This window comes from Pinus tabuliformis, chromosome 4_1 (assembly GCF_031772625.1).
Source record: "Pinus tabuliformis cultivar Carrire ecotype Pingquan chromosome 4_1, CPIR1, whole genome shotgun sequence".
In the NCBI taxonomy this organism is placed as follows: Eukaryota; Viridiplantae; Streptophyta; class Pinopsida; order Pinales; family Pinaceae; genus Pinus; species Pinus tabuliformis.
Genome location: NC_142303.1, coordinates 148,954,930 through 148,977,479, shown reverse-complemented (window position 1 = coordinate 148,977,479; position 22,550 = coordinate 148,954,930).

The following is a 22,550-nucleotide window of genomic DNA, read 5'->3' as shown; positions in this document are numbered from 1 at the left end:
AAAATATAGAGCAGGGATGGCACTTCCAATCACTTTAATGAGTTGGAGAGGCCAATTGCTTGGCAATCTTTTTATATTTTACAAGTCTAAAAAGAGCTTAAAAGAGACTTGTATTTGAGGAACGAGTGATATTTTCGAGTAGCAGCTGGTTCTAGGTAAGGTTTGGAACTTTTCAATCACGACATTGTAAAGAAGGTGGCTAACAGAATCACTCATTGCATTTGTTCCTCAAAAGGGTAAACAATCAAGTGGAGGCGTATGATTAGCTAAAAAGTGGAGGTGATGGCAAGAACACGACCAAGGCTCAAAAGCTGATAGCAATGCGATCACAAAGGTTATTTACCGAAAGTGGGTTCATTTTTTAATGAGCTTGAACTCTAGGGGAACAAATGCTCATAGCTAGGTTTATTTTTCAATGTGCTTGAACTTTGCGGAAACATTGCTCATGCCAGTCATATAATAAGGATGTCTCTCATTAGTAGGTTCATTTTTTAGGGAGCTTGCCCCATGCGCAACTTTGCTCCGGAGCCTTTTGTATGCAAGTTAGGAATGACCAACTACTATCCTAGGAGTTAAAGAACTACTGAGGTTAGGTAGGATAGCTTCTCGACAGGAAACCTTTCCTTTACTTCGCTAGTGCCATTTGGCCCTTGCAAAGGTGAATGGTTGATCAGACCAATCACCTAACTTAAGCAGTTGAAGTTAGTAAAAAAATACGGGGTTAGAGTTACGCTGGTCGCTTTTCGCTTGCGTACAAAAGGTTTGCATGCCCCCATGTATAAAGAGAAGTAGAGTTTCCAGGTTACCATATGGAAGTTCTTGCATTAAAGCAAGGTTGTTTCATCTGCATTTGCAGACAAAACACTTCCTTGGCTCTATCCATCGAAATAGACAAAGGTGAATGGTGGGAGCTTCCACTCACATAACCTTTGACGAGGGAATCCTTTTCTAGTCTAATCCCATTTTCCTAAACAGACGGGTGTGTCAGACTAGTCATATATCCTACGTGGAAACCTACCTTATACCTGGGTTTTCCTGCCGAAGCAGACCAGGGCACATGCCCCCTGGGTTTAGTCACATTCACCGAATCACTCGCGCTCATCAGGTGGATGGAATGGAGGTTGATGAGACATTCCTTGTGCAAAAAGACCAGTTAGGGATGGCATTTGACTAGTAGTCGTGTTTGAACCGGGGAATGAAAGCTGGTCAACGAGCTGGACCATTCTGCCTTCATATGGGAAACACATCACTCGAAAGAGTGAGGAAATAATAGCTCCCATGCTGTAAATGTAGTCATGCCAAAGGAGTAGATTGTAATCTAGAGGCCCTTGGACTACCATTACGTTTAGATGAACGATTTTCCTTCTCAAAGTTATAGGCAAATTTGGAAGGATCCCTAAAGGTCGACTGGTGCCTTTGTTGAAGCCTGACAGATTTCGAATCTCAAGCATAAGCGATGGAAAACCAAGCTCTTTCCAAGCAGTTGAGGAAAGGATACTCATGGAAGCCCCTTCATCTATGATAGTACCAGCCATGATCATTCTGTAAGCTTGCACTATGATTCAGAATGGTACATTAGATGGTATGCAGGGTCTCCCTAGTAGATTCCAATTGAAGGAAATGACTAGATTTCTTGGAGGAGGGACCAAATAAATGGCTGGATGAATCTCTGACGAAATTCCTTCCTGTAGTAAAGGAATGGGTAGATTTCCCCCATGTTCATCGGATTCTGTGTTAACAAAAATAATTTGAACGATGTCTTTCTCATTCTCTTTGACGACTGTATCATCTGAAGGTGGACCTTCTGAAGACAAGATTGGGTCGACTGCCGTCTCGACCTGTTGACTTTGGTTCGGTGTGGACTCAGAAGGTTTATCTTCAATGATAGGTGCTTCAACTGACAACAAAGGTGTGTCAGTCATATTTTCAACTAGCGATGGACTCGGCAAGAGTTTCTTGTATCCAGGAGGAAGTCGCTGCGGTGAAGCAGGATGGTTATCCAAGACTCTTTTAGCTTCGTCCAGGAAAGGACAACGGTGGAGGGCATGATCACCTCCACATAGTCTACAAGGAAATTTAGATCTCCCTTTCTGTCCATTGACTCCGTTTTCACTAGTTGATGGTGTGCTCTCAACATGATCATCAGAGGTTGAAGACACTGGATTGTGTAAGTGGGAAGAATAGTCTCTTAAGATCCGTGGGATGCAAGGACAATATCGATGATAGTGGTCTCCTTTGCAAATGACACATGGAGATTTAGGCTTGGATGGTGTAGTGTGTGGGTTTTCGCCAGATTATGCATGGTTGCCCCCTTTCGTCGTTGGCTTCTTCTTCTTCTTCTCCTTCCCTTTATTCTTCTTCTCAGTTACTTGGTTTTTAGTGTTACTAGCTTCACCAAGCGAAGAGGAAGAAGGAGAGGGTGAAACAAATGAAGTAGAAGGAGGGGGAGTGACTTCAGTATCATTTGGTTGTTGATTTTATTACTGAGGAATTACGGTGTTTTGAATGATAGAGGTCGAGAAAATCCATACTGGCAGGCCAATTGTGAGTCCTGGAAGGGACAATGTAGCCATGTGTGGAGCACCAACATCTCCCCAAGAAGAGAAAGGACTAGGATTCCCCCCAAGGGGAAATCCTTGATTTGTGGACTCCATTTTCTCAACCTAAGACTAATGAGGGAAAAATGATGTTATTCCGATTAAAATAAATTTTATGACACTTTGACACAACTCGATTTTTCAATTTTTAAGAGTCGAGAAAAAGCTAAAGGTGACTCTAGTCGCCTTCGATTTTTAATGAGCCTGAAGTGACAAGTGCTCAGATGGACCTTTTCTTTTAAGGAGTCTGAAAAGGAATGAAAGTGACTGCTCTGGAAATCTAGACAGAGCGATTACCAAACCAATCGCAAAACTGCAGAATACTTTTTACGTACGGCAGTAAATCTTCCCGAATGCTATGTTCAGTGCATTGTGATCGATAAGGCGGCAGACACGGCTTCCTAAGGATAAAGGATATAGCCTATTGTGGTCTCCCAATATATACTCGATAGTACGTGGGAGCACAAGTCCATACTGGAACTTTTCATATCAAAGAGGAGGAACCACCCAACCTACGATGAAAACGATAGTTACCAGGCTTCACAATGTTAGAATATGTCTCTAGCCTAGACTTCTAGATGTTGTGCGTTAGGTTCCAAAGCGTTTTTATGTTCATTGAGGTTTATTTTATAGTTGATCTTTCTTAAGAAGTTCACCTTTATGGTTCACCACGTGATGTATATATACAATTCCTAAATATGCAATCTAATATGATAAACAATCGTTTACTTTCTTTTAACAATGAAAATCCTGGCTACTAAGGAAAGAGAAGTAAAATTCTTTCAACATAGAGCAGAGAGCACACACTAAGATGCACCGTCATAAATCAATTTCTGCGTGCAGTCTAAATGAAAATGCACATGCATGTATTTTTTTTCTTCAGTTTCCTTAATGTGAGAATGACAAAAGAAAACTAAGTATAGATCTGAACTATCTTTCCTCAAAGCGACACTTTAGCAATTTCTTTTCAAAAACGAAAGGAAGATTTAGACGACACTTTCAATTTCAACTTGAAAACTGCTTTCGACACTTCAAAGAATTGATGATTCAAATCAAATACAATGGAAAAAGTGTAATTGACTATCTAAAAGAGGAAGACTTTACGAAACTCTTTTCTTTGACTGAAAACGACACTTGCGACACTTTCAAATTAAAATATGACAGTTCGATTAAGCTACTGTTTGCAAAGGAGAACGGTAAATGATGAAAAATACATAAAAAACATTCACAATTCTTTATCAATGGAGGCTGAGTAATGAAAAGGAAGAGAGTTTTAATAGTGATATACTGATCATAGACAACAAAACTACTGAATAGAGCTGAAAACAATGAAGGAAAATCCAAAATCTGGAGGCAAAAATAGTCTCATTCAATCATCGCACCTGTTGGCTACCTATACCAATAGGTTTCATATTTCATGATTGGCAAAGAAAGGTCCAAATATTCTCTGCTTTGGTGATGCAAAGATCCCATATTTCCAAGAGAAAACATGTGTACATAGCTTGATGTTGACCCAATTTTGATGGATGGTCCAATAGCCTAATCTGGATCCTGCCATGTTTCAATTTTCTTTTGTAGAATAGAGAAAGAGGTCTGTCCAAACTGTTTAATCTTGGTAGACCAGTAGCTTAGGTAGAGAAGTAAGTTTCCCAACTGCTTAATCTGGGACCTTGGAAGCAATAAGGGTAGTTCTAGATAGGAAATCAAAAGAAAAGCCAAGAGAAAAGAAAAGTCACATAAGGGTTTGCAAGTCTAAGTGCACCCTTCATGAAGAAACAAAAAATGCTAGGCAAGTAGATGGGTAAGCAGATGGGGTTGCAGAAATGTCATTCCTTTCAATTGAGTGTTTGATAACATGTTTTGCAAAGGAATATCAGTGAATAGAGAAGCTCCTCTTCTCTATTATGTTACAGCAAAGCAAAGGAGCATCACTAACTTCCTTTTCCCCCCTTTCACATTCATTATTAACATCCCTTCATCAGTTGTGATTCATGAAAGCTTTTGAGGTGTTATGTTGGTTCTTATTCCTTAAAAGAGCCACATTTCTTGTCTAAAAATCTTTTTATTTTGATCTACTCTCTAAAATAAGTTGTTTTCATATAAACTTAGTGTTTCACCCTCTCATCTCTTCCCCCCCTTCATATTAACCCCTAACTTCTTATTATCTAAATCCCCTATGTTCCACTTTTCCCTACTATTGTAACACCATGGTGTATAAACCCCAAAACCTGTATAATATCCCCCCTTGTTGGCACTATAGCTGAATAAGTTTGTTTAAGGGAGACATTAGTCCACCAGGGACTATGGTCAACCCTGTCATGGGATTACTCTAACCTCTGGTTAGAAGTAATAACCTCCCCCTAAGCCCTCACTTCCCCTCTTTTCAAAGATTCCACAAAAAACCCCTTTCCCTCTACTCAAACCCCCTTTTAACCCCTTTTTTCCTAAAATATTAACCCAAAAACCCTCAAAAACCCTTAAACCTATGGTCCCGCGCATAATTATTAAAGTGAATATTTTAATGGGCGGGCGGGACCCAACCCAGAGCTGCGCAACCGACGGCAGTACCCGCCAGCCGTCCGATCTCTGCCGCCCCCGATCCAACGGTGGGCGGTCAATCTCGCTCCCTGACCTGCCTCCCTTTAACGTCCGGGGAAGGGCGGTATTGGGCGCCGTACCCTGGACGCGTGGCAGGCGCTGGGGTTGTTCGGAGCCCCCCTCCCCGATACCGCCTATCACCAAAAGCGGTGCGGGGAGACCGCTTACCGCCTCCCCGATACCACCCCTCCCGCACGTCAGCGCCCACGTCAATATGACGTCATGCCACTCCATCGGCCCCCGCGCCCTGTGGCCCTCCACGTGGCCCTGCCACTGCATCTGCCTGCCACCTCGTCCAGCCACGCTGGCCTCCAGCTCAGCGTCCACGTCACCTCCGTACCCGGGCCCGCCGTGACGTCATGCTGACGTCATTGGCGGAAAAAGCGCCAATGACCCGTTTTGTCCAATTTTATCGTTAAAAAGGCCCAAACTAGCCGTTTATTGTCATTTTCACGCGAAAACGACGCAGCCATTATCGACCTGTTTGCCGCGAAATTGCCTCCAGCCATCAAATTCGAAGTTGCGGCCGCTATAACTTGGAAATTCAGCTGCAGTGAGCTCCCCCTATTCGGCCCGAAGGCGTTCCGTGCTTGTTTTCCAGGTATTTCACCGAAAGTTCCCTGTTTCACCCCTATGCATGCCATTTCTATGTGAATTCTCCCATAAAGATCATTCAAATCCTAAATTCCACTCTGTCTGTCACTGAATTTGCCACTAAATCCACCTGCATTACCCTTTGCCCCGAGAATTCTGTACTAAAACGATAATTCACAGTTGAAGGTTACAATTTCGCCTCGAAACTTGCCCCGCATTGTTCCCTTTTGCCTGGTGGAGGCCCAAGGCTGCATATCACCAAATTGAATCCAGCTCACCCTCTGCAATCATCCCCTTCAATTCACAATCCCTATGAATTTACTAAAAAACAGCAGAGACAAGTCTGCCAAGCCTGCTTTCTCCACTGTGAAGAACATTCAAGCATTGTCTACAGTGAGCCTGTCACTCAAGCTCTGAAGAGCATTGCAAACCATTGCACTCACCTGGTCCAAAATCTGATTACACAATGGCTGCTCCTGCACCATCAACCCTCAGTGTTGCTCCTTTAAATGCACCAAACAAAGACCTGGAGTCCTTGCCTCTTGCTGACAGGGACTACCTCATTGAAGACTTTGTGGGTAACAGGGACTTCTTGCAGGCCTTCAGGCAATTAAGAGATGACTACCTGAATGGTCATGATACATATGGGATATGGGAGTCAAATCTGCCATACTACTGTCTCCCCTCTGTTAATGTCTTTCCTGAGATCATTCGCCTCTGTGCTAAAAACTATGATGTGTAGAAAAGAGCTATTAAGTCTCCATCTGGGAGCATCCTCTTTCACATCAATCCTGAAACTATCAATAAGATGCTCCACTTTGATCAAACTGAGCTGTTGTTCCCATTTTCCATGAATTATCTGCTGGACACTGGTGCCAAGATGACCAGTGAGGATATACAGAAGGTCACCAGGACATTTATGAAACCTGAATGTCAGCCTGAAGGGCCACCTCCCTACTTGGATGTCTATTTTACTGAGGTAGGCAGACTGTTGCTAGACATGATTGCTTATGTGTTGGGATACAGAACCAGTGAGCATGTGGATGAAACAATGCTGGTATTGCTAGCTGCTTACAGCCCAGGCCAACCCCCTGCCCGCAAGTATAACTTTGCCAAGTTCATAGCTAACAAGATTCATGATCAGCTGTGCAAAGTAGACAGACAGGGTGTCTTCAAGTACTCATCCTATATCTACCACCTTTTTATGTACTATCAGTCTGAGGTTTTTCCATGCTACATCAAAAAGCTGGATTATAAAGGGGAAAGAAGATTTGTTATCTTCTGGACATCTGTCTATCACCAAGTCCAAACTTCACCCTATTCCTATTGTGAGTTTGTTGACCAATTTGTATACCCTGTCTCTTGCTTATTGATGAGGTCCCCTCCTCCCAGAATATCAACTGAAATTCAGAAAGTCCTCCAGCTCTCCAAAAATTACAAAATAGGTGATTGGTACCTATATGAGGAGCATACAGTCATCAGAGTCTATGGCTGTGAACTCTGTCCATACAGGCTCCCAAAATATGTGCCTATGAGGATATTTTCCTTGGAGTATTATAGGCAGTTAATTCAATCTGACCTCACTCACTTTCACAGCTCCAAAAAGAAAGCCCATCTCAAGTTCAAGCACCAGGTGGGCCCCTTCATCATGAATAAAAAAGAAGGATGGGAAGATGCTGACCTTATCCTCAGAAACAAATACAAGCTATCACATAGTTTCCGGTGGGTCCCTTATGACCCTGAAGGCTTCATTACTGCTAGAAGAGTCAAGTACAGGCTACTAGGTTATAGGCATTGCAAATATCCGCACATTGAAAAATATGCCAACCAGCAAGAATGGCAGCAGGACACTTTAATTGAAAAATTAACTGAAGAAGAGACAATGTTAAAGAATGTCAGAGAACTGGAAAAGACTCTTGACCTAGATTCTGTGCAGCAGGTACCCTTCAAACGACCACACTCAGCAAGAGAAGGGACCTCAGCCTCAAGAACAGCACCAGCCACACAGGCACCGTCTACAGCAGCACCAGGAACAGACAAAGGGAAAGGAATAATGGGTGCTGAAGAAGAAACCATGAAAGAAAAGCCTGCCCCTTCAAGTGAGCAGCAACCAGAGCAGCAACTAGGGCAGCAACAAGAGCAGCCACAAGAGCAGACTCCCCCTCCACAAACCGAGCCATAAACAACTCCAATTATACAGACCCCAGCACAGGAGGAAAGGGGTACAAAAAGAGACAGAGAAGAGTCCACTCCTGCTAGTGGATCCTCCCAACAACCCCAGGCCAAAAGGCAAAGGGCTGACTCCCCAGAGGTAGAAGACATCACTGAAGAAATCCTTGACAGTTCAAGGAAAGACAGGGAGGCCAGCCAGCATACAGGGACAAGCTCCTTTCAACAGGAGCAAGGATTACAACTTGGTTTGGAGGTGTCCTCCTCCTCTCAGCAGAGCAAGAAGCCCAAAAGCACTAAGGCTTCTTTCAAGCAAATTAAGGCACATAATGACTTGTTGAGGGTGGAAGTCTACAAACAATTTCTTAATGCAACACCAGCCCAAAAAGAAAGGCTAATGTCGGTATATGACATTCAAGAGGAGAAAATGATCCTCAGCCATTTCAAACCTACAGTGCCCAATCCAAAATCAGGGGCAGATTATGTGAAGACAAGGGTGGAGGTCTTAGCCAAGGACATCCATCCCATGGACCAAATTGAACTCCATAAGCAGGCAGGGGAAATGGTCTATGCAACTTTGGTAGACAGGGCAACCATGGCCCATGAGCTGAAAGAATCACTGAAAAATACCAACACTCAGTTGGATTTTGAGAGAATGTCCTCCCTAGCCAAAGATAACAGAATAAAGTCACTTGAGGACATTATTATCGACCTGGGACATGATCCTAAGGATCCAAAGGGTGTAAAGGCCCTTATGAAGAAAAAAGAAGATGACCTCAATGCATTAAAGAAGAGGTTAAAGCTGCAGCCCACAGAGCACCCTCAAACAGCAGAGCTACAAAAGGAAAAACAGGTTGATGAGCAACTGGACCTCATAATGCAGCTAAACCAAAAGGTCCTTGATTTGGAGAAAGAGCTTGAAGGAGCATTACAAGATAAAAAGGGAGAATCTACATCCCAAGCTCCTCCAACTACTTCAACCACTGCAACAACTACAGAGGCAACAGTGGCCCCTACAACAGAAGCAGCAGCAACAACGACAGCTCCAGATTCCAGCACGTGTAGAAGAATTGACTAAGGCCATCAAAGAAATGGAGCTCCAGGCAAATGAGATAAAAAAGGCCAAGGAAAAATTGGCAGAGCTGGATGCCAAGTATGATAAATCTAAAGTGACCGTAGCAGAGCAAGGCAGAGAAATAAAGGCTCTAAAAGAAAAGATAAAAGCCTTAGAGAAAGAGCTAAATCTGGAGAGTGCCATGGCTGAGATAAAAAGAATTCTATGGGCCAAAATTGGCCAATCCATCACTCAACAATGGAGGTCAATCAAAACTATACATGAGCAGATGGATTTAATTGGCCAAGCACAAACAGAAATTCAGAGGGCCAAAGCCTTACTGGGAGACAAACCTGAATAGGCAAACAGAATGATAGATTTCTTGAACAGGCAAGAAAAGGAGGAGCTGGCAGCCATTGGCATTGTCAACAGGACAGAGGCTGTCCTCACAGCCAAAAAGGTGCTAACTCTCAGAAATTATGTGCAAACTGTGGAGAGAAAGTGCTACGAGATACAAGCTGATGTGGAGGAATATAGAGTCAAGATGGCAGTGCTGCAAGCAAAGGGACTGCCCAGCCTACTAAGTGGTGCAGGAAGACTGATCTCCCGAGATCAATTCACCAACAGGATGGCAACTTATATTGAAAATCAAATCACTGCATCTGGCAGTACATCTGAGGGAACAGGGCCTCCAACAGGACAGAGCCTATATGATAAACTTGAAGGCCTGTTTTTTTATTGAAAATGAGGTAAATCACCTTTTTGAAACTCCTCCAAACTTTTACAGATATACAGAGGCCGACGAAACTTTGATAAAGATTAGAAGACATCAGTTGCCAAAGGAGGATTGGTGGCAGGCAATGCTTCAAATTTTGCCACGATAGCCTAAATTGCTCGGTCACTGCCAACTCCAACTCACTAGAAGACAAACAGCAGAATAAAGTCAGTATTAAAGGCAGCCGAAAGGTGACTAAGCACATGGAGAACGACAGCTAGCCCAAAGGATAAGAAGATACGCGGATTTTGGACAGTGTACCCTCAACCAACTCCAGCAGCCACCAAGTCAACAGTTTCTGGCTATTTTGGACAGCTAAAGCCCTGAAGAGTTATTACAACATTAAATTTCTCAGCTACAATGCTCCAGGAGTTGGCATAACATAAATGAGCCATTAACTCATTCTCTTGATATTTTTCTTATGTAAATTTTGTATATATACCCCCCTTAGCAACGCATAAGGGGTTGGTGATTTTCACTCTGAGGCAAATCTATTGTACACTTTCAGATTATCTAATACAAAGGGCTGGACCAGCTCAGTGATTTCCTGGAACTTTGATGTCTTGTTGATGACTTAAGTGCTGTTGCAGAATTCTTGTGTTGTCTGATGAAATAATAAGTTTTCCTTAAACTCTGTTTTGTTTTCTTATGTTTATTAAATCATACTCATGTTTCACTGACTAGCAGTAAAGAAAAAGAATAGTGCATGAATTGTCTGGTTACACGTTGTGCTCAATTTTTACTACTGTAAATGTTTTTCTTCAGAATTAACTATGGACATGAATTCTTAAATGCTCATGTTGTCATTAATTCTATAATGTGAATGTTGTCTAGAAATTCTTCACTGCTTCTAAATAATACTCTCACTTCTTTCGCATATCAGTTTATTGGAAGATTCTTAACTGCCTTTCATGAACTGGACACATCACACTTAATCACAATTTCAAAGCATTGCTTCTCAGACACTTATCCAGCTCTGCAGCATCACTATTGTATTAACACAGCACACCAACCTACTAAAGGACCACTGACTCCATGCCCAATGGCCTAGAACATGTTAGTGAACACATATATATCTTGATTGAAACCATCACCCAACCAAGTCCAAAACAAACCTTGAGCATCATAGCTAGCCTAAAATTCTTCTCAAAACAGAGACAAACCATAAAGAGAGAGCCCTCTCTGATTACAGCTAGGCTAGAAGCTGTAATCCAAAGATTGGTTAGTGGTTACCCCGGCCGTATTCCCTTGGGAGTCAAAGGGAACAACCTGGGTGTTAACATAATTGGCGACTCCACTGGGGATTTCCTCAGGATTTTCTAATGTCTGTATATTTCTTAGAGCTGCTTCATTCAATCTTGATGCTAACTTTAAGGTATACATAGCCATTCCAAAATCTTGTCTGGCCCTTGTAGACACAGAAAATATTCCAAAACATACTCAAAAACAAGTTCAGAAGCTGGCTCCCAAGAAAAATCCACGATATACAAGGTCAAATCCTGACCCCAATCCTCCAACTGTTTTTGAAAATCCTAATACAATCCCTAAGATCATTAGGAAGTAGCAGTGACAGGAAACCCTTGCTGATTCAAGTCCTGAGACAGCTTATCCAAACCCTGTTCCAACTCCAATCAAGGTTCTATTTCGGTCTACCCTTGATTCCCCCAGTTCACCATCCACATCTCAAAGCCCTTCTTTCACACCTCCATCCACTGCACATATTCCCTTGACCAATACTCTAGTTTCTACCGTTCCCAATCCCCCTGTTGTACCAACTGTTCATGCTATCCCAGTTATCCCTGTAAATCCTATAAATCCTGCAAATATGGCTAATAGATATGCACCCCTGCAGCTACCTGCCAATGCTGCAGCTCTACCCCAGGACTACCAATCCAAGATCTCATATTTTGACTCCACTGGCCCTTTCACAGCAATTCAACATGCCAGAAGGATGCAAGACCACTTTGAGAACTATGAAATAGATGATGACAGTGTGAGAATGAGAATCTTTGTTCAGAGCCTCACAGGGGATGTAAGAACTTGGTTTAGATCACTGGCAGCAAATACCATTACAACCCCTGATGAGCTTTATCAAGCCTTTACTAACAGATGGGAGAAAAAGAAAGATCCCCTGCACATACTTGGTGAATATGATACAATCAAACGAGGTCCTCAAGAGACCGTTTTGGAGTATTGTGCAAGATTCAACAATGTATATAACGCAATACCACAGAATTTAAGACCTCCTCCTGATTTAGCCTTGTACAAATTTCCGGATGGTTTTGACCCTGATATGGCATATCAGTTGAAGGAAAGAGCCCCTGAAACCCTTGAAGATGCCCAAAAGGTTGTTGTCACAGTGGAGGCTAACCTGATTGCCAAAAGAAACAGGGCAAGATTGGAAAAGAGAACCACCTTTAAAGAAGAACCCTCAGCCTTTGATAAAAAATTGGATGCAATACTCACTGGTATGAAGAGATTGGGTGATAGAGTAGAATCAATTGAGAGAAAGTAATCATGGGAAGCACCACAAAATAACCCTATCAGGAATCCAAATTTTAGGAGAAATCAAAACCCAAACACTGGCAAAACCGGTTCTGATCGAGACATAAGGCCTCCTTTCCAGGAAAACTATACTGAGGCATCCACTTCAAATGAGCAAACAGATGACACCCACATTAACCTAATGGGCCTGAATGATGAGCAGCAAGTTTTTCTGAGTCAAGAAGATCATAAGGATGATGACATTCAACAATTCCAGACCAGGTCAGGTGAATCATTTGACTTTAAACAAGGATATGACACAGCTGTTTGTGAAGTTCATAAGCAATACAAGCTAAGAAGCAGAACTATAAATGTAACACAGCCTGAAAAAACAAAGGATGGCCAGGAGCCTAAGGAAGCTATTGTCACAGAACCAAGGGACAAAACTGGTCCAAGTACAGATGAGGTAACAGTTGAAGAAGTAATTCAAACATCCCCCTCAAAACAGCAGCCAGTAGATAAAACACCCTTCCAACACAACTCAAGTAAAGCTCCTCAAGAAATGAGGAAGAAGGACAAGCTTCCAGATCAAGAAAAGAAACAAGAAGAAGACTTAGTGAATAAGGAAAAGGCTATCACCCACAACACCAAGATACCATCTGAAAGACCCTTTGACTTAGAAGCTGAAATTGGCAAATTAAAAGTAGCTATTCCTCTTTCAGAACTAGCCAAGCATGACATTTATAGACAACAAATCAAGAAGTCCCTTCAAATTACTCGTAATAAAGACAATGTCAATGTGTTGGATGATACCCCATAATTGCTATTCGGTCCAGAGGTTGATGGAAAAACAGCAGTCACAGGGATCTTACCTTTTTATGTCAGTTTACATGTTCATGATAAGATATTACACAATGCAATGTTTGACTCAGGTGCCTCTCACAACCTGATGCCAAAATCAGTCATGGAGAGATTGAATTTAGATATTACAAGACCATATAAGGACCTATTCTCATTTGACTCCAGCCAAGTTACGTGTTTAGGCTTGATAAAAGACTTATGTGTCTCCCTTGTTCAGTACCCAAATAAAACAATTCTCATGGACGTTGTGGTTGCTGATATCCCACCTAAATATGGGATGTTGTTATCAAGGTCATGGGGGGCTAAACTCCAAGGTTCCCTACAACTAGACATGTCGTATGCAACCATCTCGGTCTTTGGTCAACCCAAGAGGTTATATAGAGAGTCACTTATGAAATACATGGTCAGCAATGAAGAAAAACCTCAAAATTTTCCCATATATGCTGTTCATTCTGATATAGATTCATATATTCTCTTCAATGATAATGCAGGTCTTACAAATGATGAAGAAACCGAGACACTCAAACAAGATCAAGACATTAATTAACAAGCTACTGCTCTAGAAGTAAAGCTGATCCAATCAACCAATGAGACTGTCCTAAAAGACAAACTAAATGAAGAACCAGAACTTCAACTCACAAACCTAGATCACAGAGAAGTTATTAAGCCTCCCCTAGAACAAGAAGTCCTATGGTTCCTTGAATTTGATGGGTCAGTCAACAAATTAGGGGCAGGAGCTGGAGTTTGGATACATAACAAGCAGAACAGTCATGCAGAAGGTCGAGCCTACAGGCTAAATTTCAGATGCACTAATAATATGGCAGAATATGAAGCTCTTTTACTAGGCCTTAAACTAGTAAAATTCTTACAAGCCACAAAGGTTTCAATTCTAGGAGACTCAGACCTAGTTATCTGTTATAGACATTTTTGTGCCTCGCAGCATGGAGCATGAAATGTCAATAATTACAGGGATCCTCAGTCCCTAAACATGTTGTTCTTACCCCTAGAGGAACAAGGTCAGCAAACCACAGCACTTCCTATCAGTTCTCCACCTGAAAACACTCAAAAACAGGCTATTTTTGGATCATGTCAGCTGCTCCACTGAGCATCTGCGCTGAATGTCAACTGCTCCTCCTTGTACCTGCGCTGAAAGTCAAAACCAATGAAGGCTACCTGCGCTGGGCGAGATTGGCCAAGTGGCACAGTCATTCTGCAAGGTGTCAACTGCCCAGGAAGCTTCCAAACTGACACTTGGTTCAAGGAATTCGCCCTATGATGAGTAAGAGGTACTTGATCTCCATGTGGAAGCAAGGATCTCCAAGTGGACTCAAGAACTGAAGTTTAACTGAAGAGGGAGAGGACACAAGGCAGCTTTAGGTCAGTCTCAAGCTGACTCATCCTTTCTCCAAATCTCCTATATATAGAGCTCTTCTATGAGGTCTAGGGAGGCTGGAATTTTGTGTGAAGCAAGGAAGTGCTGTTGGTTTACAGTTAGAGCTATTGGGTGATTGCTTTTATAGAGGAGAAGAGGAGATTTCTTGCTGCTGGGGAGGTGCTGCTGGATTGGAGCCATTTATGGTTGTAACCTTCTCAGAACCTTTTTCTTCTATCAATAAAGCTTTGATGTTCTCCTATATACTTGTATTGCAATGATGTATTGTTTTTATCTGTATATTTGATTCATTCTAATCCATGCATCAATTATGAGTACATGTTTCTTGTAGTTTCCCTCTCTTGTTTTTTGCAGGATCTTTGTGTAGCTGGGCCGGCAAAGGGAGCAAGGAGCTGGGAACAAGAGGCAAAGAGAGAAGACAGGATCGACAAAAGCAAAAGACATCGGTTGGTCAATCTTTTCTTCCTTCTCTGTACTTTCATAAAGGAAAAATATCAAAGCTTTACTTTCAGTTGTTGCTAAGGAACTATCACCCTTAGAGTAGGGATAGGGTCATTCCGAGTCGGATACTTTTCCCCACAACAAACTGGCGACTCCGCTGGGGAGCTAGTATCTTGTTGGTTTATTGTGTTTCTTGCTATTCATCTCATAAACAAGGAGAGCACCAAATCGAACTGCAATTGAGTCCTTCAATTGCAAAGTAGAGGGCAGCTGCTCTGGATCAGTTTCTGAGCAAGTTTATGATTTGAAGAGCTGATCCACAAGGACTCTTGTGCTCTTTGTGATAGCTTTTCATCCTCTTGATCATCCCTTAGCTTGTACTTGACCTATAGCTTTTTATTTCAGCAAAAACAGTGAATTTTTGAGCTTTTTATGACCCAGAAACCCTTGTAAACGCAACTCTCGTGTCTCAGTGCAGGCTGTCCAAAGGCAGTCTGCATTTCAGTGCAGGTACTCCCTTCGGGAACTGCGCTGAGAGTCAGTTTGACAGACCAGAGCCTGCGCTGAACCAGTTAGGCTATGTCTTCCTGAGGTTTCCCACTGAGTCTTGGCCCTGTTTTCACTGTTATTTTGCTGCTGATTGCTTGTCATTTGTAGTTGCTGTAAACCAACTTTCCTTGACATTATTCCGCCTCAGTTGTGTGATGAAACTGTGATTGTTCTTTCAGTATTTCTTGTTTCAGTTACAGTTTCCCATTGTGAAAAGAAAACCAGTGTAGCTGTGGCCTCTTAGATCCTGAACTGTAAAAGTGTCTTTGTGATCTTAAGAGCTAGTTTTATTACTGTTCATGGCTGTTTGAGTTTGTTTGTTTTTCATTTTTATGGTTTGAATCTATACATTTCCCGTGTCTAAACAAGTCGATCTTAAGGTGTCTTTTGATTTTGGACAAGCTTGTTTACTTTCGCTTGAAATTAGATTCAAAGTTATACAACAGTTTCCTTTTTGTCTTACATCAACATTAAGGATAAAGAAAAGAAATATCTGCATTGTGCATGTGCATTATTGACAGTTTGCATGTTGATTTAGGAAAAAGTGCATTTAGTGTGTGTTCTATGATCTGTGTGAAAAGTTGATGTCTTTCTTTTCCCTCAGTAGATTAAGGTTTTCAAAGTTGAAAGATTGAAAAGTTTTGCTTCTCATCTTAGATTGCATTTAGGAAGTTGTATATATACATCTCGTGGTGATCCTTAAAGGCAAACTGCTAAGCAAGATCAACATTAAAATGAATTGAATTTACATAACAACGCATTGAAACATAACGCAAACACATAGAGGTCTAAGCTAGAGACGTGTTCCGGCGTCGTTAAACGTGATATCTTACCGTTGAGTGGTTGGGTGATTCCTCCACGGTGAAACGATAAGTATCAATACGGACTTGTTCTCCCGCGTACCGTCGAGTATATTGGGAGACCCCTATAGGAATAAAGCCTTTATCCTTAGGAAGCTGTGTCGGCCGCCCTACTGATCGCGATGCAGTGAACACAGCATTCACGAAGATTGACCACCCGTACCGTAAAACGTATTCTGTGGTTTCGCGAAAGGTTTGGCACACCCTCTGCCTAGATCTCCAGAGCAGTTTCTTTTGGCCTTTTTCAAACTCTATAACTGAAAAAGTCCAACCGAGCATTTGTCACTTCGGGCTCGTTAATACATCGAAGGAGACTAGAGTCATCTTTAGCTTTTTCTCGACTCTTAAAACATGAAAAAGCAAAGTTGTGTCTAATAAAGCGTCGTTATAAAATTCATTTTAAACGGAACATAATCACCTCTCATTCCCGCGTTGATATGTAAGTTGAGAACATGGAACGCCCCAACCAAGGAAGTCCACAAGATGGAAGTCCTAGTCCTTTCTCCTCTTGGGGAGAAGTTGGTGCGCCCCATATGGCCACATTGTCGCTTCCAGGACTGACAATAGGCCTGCCAGTTTGGCTGTTCTCAACCAATGTAGTTTAGGCCACCATGGTTCTTGATCAATCGAGTCAACAGTTAGATCAGTCTAGAGCTGCCCACCAGCCTTCTACTTCCAAAAGTTCTTCCTCCGATCCTTCGTCTTCGCAAGGTAGAGCCGGCAAAAGTCAGCCTCCCAAGGAGAAGAAGGAAAAGAAGAAGAAAGAAGAGAAGAAGAAGGAGCCTAAGGCGACTGGGGGCAAGCAAAAGACATCTGACAAAAACCCACCCACTGCACAGACCGGGCCTAAATCGCCATGTGTCATATGTAGAGGAGACCATTTCCACAGAGATTGTCCCTGTATTCCCCGGATACTAAGGGACTGGTCCCCTCGTCTGCACAATTCGGGGGCATCAACCTCTGACAATCAGGTTGATTGCTTTCCGTCAACCAGCGAAAGTGAAGGATCAAGACAAAAAGGGGGAGTAAGATTCCCCTGTAAGTTGTGTGAAGGCAGTCATGCCATCCACCGTTGTCCCTTCTTAGACGAAGCGAAGAGAGTTTTGGAAGATCGTCCGGTTTCACCGGTAAAACTTCCTCCTGGATACAAAAAACTCGTGCCAAGTCCTTCGTTGGTTGAAAATACAGCTGGCCCGCTCAAGTGGTCGGTTGAAGCGTCAGTCACTGAAAATGAACCTACTGAATCCAGACCGGACGAAAGTCCGAAGGTCGATACGGCAGTTGACCCGGTTCTACCTTCAGAAGTTTCACCTTCAAATGACACCGTCGCCGAAGAGTCATCTTCATGCGACACCCTCACTGAAGAGAATAAGGATGACACCATCCAGGTTCTTTTCATCAGCACCGACTCTGATGAGCGTCAGGGCAATGCGCCCATTCCTTTATCGCAGGAAGGAACATCATCAGGGTCATATCCGGCCGTATATTCGGTCCCACCACCAAGCAACCTGGTTGTATCCTTTGATTGGAATCAACTAGGCAGACCCCGGTTACCAGCCAGTATACCGTTCAGAATCATTGTCCAGATCTATAGAATGATTATGGCTGGTACTATCATTGATGAAGGGGCGTCTGTGAGTATCCTTTCCTCTGTTGCTTGGAAAGCACTGGGTTCCCCGGCGCTTTTACCTGAGTTAAGAAATCTCTTAGGTTTTGATAAAGGAACCAGTCGACCATTAGGAATCCTCCCCAATGTGCCTGTTACATTGAAAGGGAAGACCGTTAATTTGAACGTGATGGTCGTCCAAGGACCCTTGGATTATAACCTACTCCTTGGACGTGACTATATTTATTGCATGGGAGCGATAGTCTCCTCACTCTTTAGAGTAATGTGTTTTCCACACGAAGGAAGGATGGTCAAGCTCGTAGACCAACTTTCATTTCCGGGATCTCGCATCGCAAATAGTCAAATACCAATCCTAAATGGTCTGTTCACTCAAGATATGCCTCCACCCCCAGTCCTCCTTCCCGATGAGTGCGAGTGATTCGGAAAGAAAGACTGGAACCCAGGGGGCATGCACCCTGGTCTGCTTCGGGCAGAAGAAACCCTGGGTATAAGGTAGAATTTCCGCTGAAGAATATGACTAGTCCGTACCCCATCCGTGGATGGAAGAGGGGTTGTTCTGGAATAATATTCTTTTGTTAAAGTTATGTGTTTGGCAAAAGAGTCATTCACCTTTGTCTAAAGAAATGGGCAATGCCCAAGTAGGAATTCCCTTATTACAACAAGCAGTAACCATCTTTGGGTAAAAGCAAGCCTCACCCATTAAAACAAATGTTTTGAAGGATAAGTAGGGGCAGCCTCCAAAGAAAGAGATTCTATTGTTGTGACAGAGGGTAACCATCTTTGAGTAACCCAATGATAGACATCGCCGAAGAAAGAGATTGATTTGCGGCAGCAAATAGAACCCTCTTCGGATAATAAGAAAGAGGCAAGCCTCCCTCAATAATACCAATGTTTTGTCTTTGAGTAGTGTTCTTCTCTTGTCACGAATAGCTGTTCGTTAAAAGTTGGGCCGACGGGAAGACAAGTACCGCGTAAGACCCCTTAAAATAGCGAGAAGACTAGTATCGTTAACATTAGATTGGCAAGATGACAAGTAGCTGTGAACACCCAAAGAAAAGCAGAGGTGGGGGAGAGGAGGGGCAGCCTCGAAATCCTACCCTATACCTGGGGGCATGCAAACCTTTTGGAGTGCAAGCTAGGGGCGGTTATTTATCTGGTTTTAAGATTAACCGTTTTCGGAACTTACATAAAGGAAGGATGAGTTGGAGCATAGCTGTGGTAAGGCGCAAGCTCTATAAAAAATGGATCCTTAGAGGAGGCATTCTTATCTTATGACTGGTATATCGAGCAGTTTTAGCACATGGTTCATGCTCGTTAAAAAATAAACGCAAGATCCGAGCAGTTTTAACGCGGTCTTCATGCTCGTTAAAAAATAAATAAAAGCAGTGAGCAATGTTCCCTCCAGAGTTTAAGCTCATTTTTATCTAAAAAAATAACCTATCCCGGTAAATAACCTTCTGAGATCGTAAATTCATCAGCCATAAAAGCCTTGGTCGTGTTTGTGCACCGTCACCTCCACCGTCATTTGGCCGATCATTCACTTCCATTTGTGTGTTTACCCATTTTGAGGAACATCTGCGAAGAGTGATTTCACCTAGCCATCCTTGTGACACTGCCGTGATTGGAAAATTCCAATTTGTACCTGGAATCAGTTGCTATCCCTGTTTATCACTCATTCCTCAAAAGACGAGTCATCTTTGAGCTCCTTTCTGACTCGTAAAATATGAAAAGTTTGCCGAGTTCTGGCCTTCCAGCTCGTTAAAGGGACCGGAAGAGCTATCCCTCTTTTAGACTTTAATCTTTTTGGACCTGAGGGATTATTACACAAAAAGATCGAGCGCTTGTCTTGTTCGGCTTGTTAAAAGTACCGAACACCCATCCCTTCTGTATTGTTTTATACTTTTTCGGACTTAAGGGATTAGATGACGAAAAAGGAATTATGGAGTTAACTTTCTGTACCTTTTCAGACTCTCTAAAAATGAAAAGGACCGAGTTTTCCTTGTCGTTAGACTCGTTAAAATGATTAAATAGCGACAAACTTGTCTTTAGACGAGAACGAGTTTCCCTATCGCTAAGCTCGTTAAATCATAGCGATGGGCTTGCCCGAAGGGCAGGTTATAGAACAAGCATATGTTATCCTCCTCAAGCTTGACAAAAATAAAGAGGTACTGGTCAGAAATGACTGGGGAAAAATTGGGAGAACATCAAAGCTTAATGGTAGCAAGTCGCTCTTGAACATGACATTTTTCTTCCGTACCACATCGGGTTGGGTTGTTTCATTCACCGGTCTCATCACCATGGTCTTCGCCAAACCATCCACATTTTGGGGTAATGCTACCGATCCATCGCATCAGTGTCTTTATATGTTCAAGAGAGGTCATTCTGAAAGTGTCAACCGTGTCCCATCCACTGCCATACATTATCCTTCATCCATTCATGATCGCCACCCTGAATCATATGTCACAGTTTGTTTTCACCTCCACTAAAATCATTAGCTCCGTTCCGTGTCATTGATGTGGGATTCATTAAGGCCCTCCTTTGACGGATCGCTTCTTGTCGACTTCAGCTCATTATCCAAGAAGTTGATCTAGGAACAACCCCATCAGTACTTTGAAGCTTGCATGCCTCAATGGCAAGTTTCTCACTTCCGGCGACAGGTATACATCAATGACCTTCGACCAGAAGATTTTGCGTGGCGTTCGACGCCAAGTCCTTTATTCACGCCACGTAAATTGTACTGCAGTACCTTGAGGGTCATTATCATTATCGGTGATTCCTCTCACGCTTGTTAACGGTTTTCATCATTGACCGGTAATCAAGCGATGTCTTTCCATGTTCGACTTCAGCGAAATTCTCACATGGATCGACTTGTACTTAGAGTGAAGATCGAACGAGTTTGAAGACCCCGGATCTAGTTTCATCCATCCGGGCTGCGATACATATTCAGGAAATATAAAAGCATTTGTCATGTACATCATTGCAGCAGATGATCATCCTACTCAAAGGATGATAATTTCAGCAGAGAATTATCAGTCTACCATCAGACGATCGTCTGTTCTATGTACCAAAATGTATTTATAAAGCTGAGCATGGGAATGCCCGCCTCAGCTAGATCATGAAAACAGAATGAAAAATAATGTATTGTATTGTATTGTATTATAGGGCACCTCTCAGCACTTGAATGAACTTCGGACCCTCTGGATAAAGCATTTCACCCGATAAACGGCCTCATACTTTAGGGGGCAACTGTTATAGACATTTTTGTGCCTCGCAGCATGGAGCATGAAATGTCAATAATTACAGGGATCCTCAGTCCCTAAACATGTTGTTCTTACCCCTAGAGGAACAAGGTCAGCAAACCATAGCACTTCCTATCAGTTCTCCACCTGAAAACACTCAAAAACAGGCTATTTTTGGATCATGTCAGCTGCTCCACTGAGCATCTGCGCTGAATGTCAACTGCTCCTCCTTGTACTTGCGCTAAAAGTCAAAACCAATGAAGGCTACCTGCGCTGGGCGAGATTGGCCAAGTGGCACAGTCATTCTGCAAGGTGTCAACTGCCCAGGAAGCTTCCAAACTGACACTTGGTTCAAGGAATTCGCCCTATGATGAGTAAGAGGTACTTGATCTCCATGTGGAAGCAAGGATATCCAAGTGGACTCAAGAACTGAAGTTTAACTGAAGAGGGAGAGGACACAAGGCAGCTTTAGGTCAGTCTCAAGCTGACTCATCCTTTCTCCAAATCTCCTATATATAGAGCTCTTCTATGAGGTCTAGGGAGGCTGGAATTTTGTGTGAAGCAAGGAAGTGCTGTTGGTTTACAGTTAGAGCTATTGGGTGATTGCTTTTATAGAGGAGAAGAGGAGATTTCTTGCTGCTGGGGAGGTGCTGCTGGATTGGAGCCATTTATGGTTGTAACCTTCTCAGAACCTTTTTCTTCTATCAATAAAGCTTTGATGTTCTCCTATATACTTGTATTGCAATGATGTATTGTTTTTATCTGTATATTTGATTCATTCTAATCCATGCATCAGTTATGAGTACATGTTTCTTGTAGTTTCCCTCTCTTGTTTTTTGCAGGATCTTTGTGTAGCTGGGCCAGCAAAGGGAGCAAGGAGCTGGGAACAAGAGGCAAAGAGAGAAGACAGGATCGACAAAAGCGAAAGACATCGGTTGGTCAATCTTTTCTTCCTTCTCTGTACTTTCATAAAGGAAAAATATCAAAGCTTTACTTTCAGTTGTTGCTAAGGAACTATCACCCTTAGAGTAGGGATAGGGTCATTCCGAGTCGGATACTTTTCCCCACAACATTATCCAACAAGTAAAGGGAAATTTTGTCACTAATGACAAAAGATTGAGATCTTATAGATCTGCTGCTGCTGAAATACTAAACTCTTTCAGTGAATTCCAAATCACCAAAATCCCTAGAGACCACAATCTTCATGCTCACAGTTTGGCCACGTTTGCAAGTACCTGCAAGCTACCTTTCGAGCTCCACCATTTCTTTACAGCTGAGGTAAAACAAAGACCTTCTGTCCCAAACAATG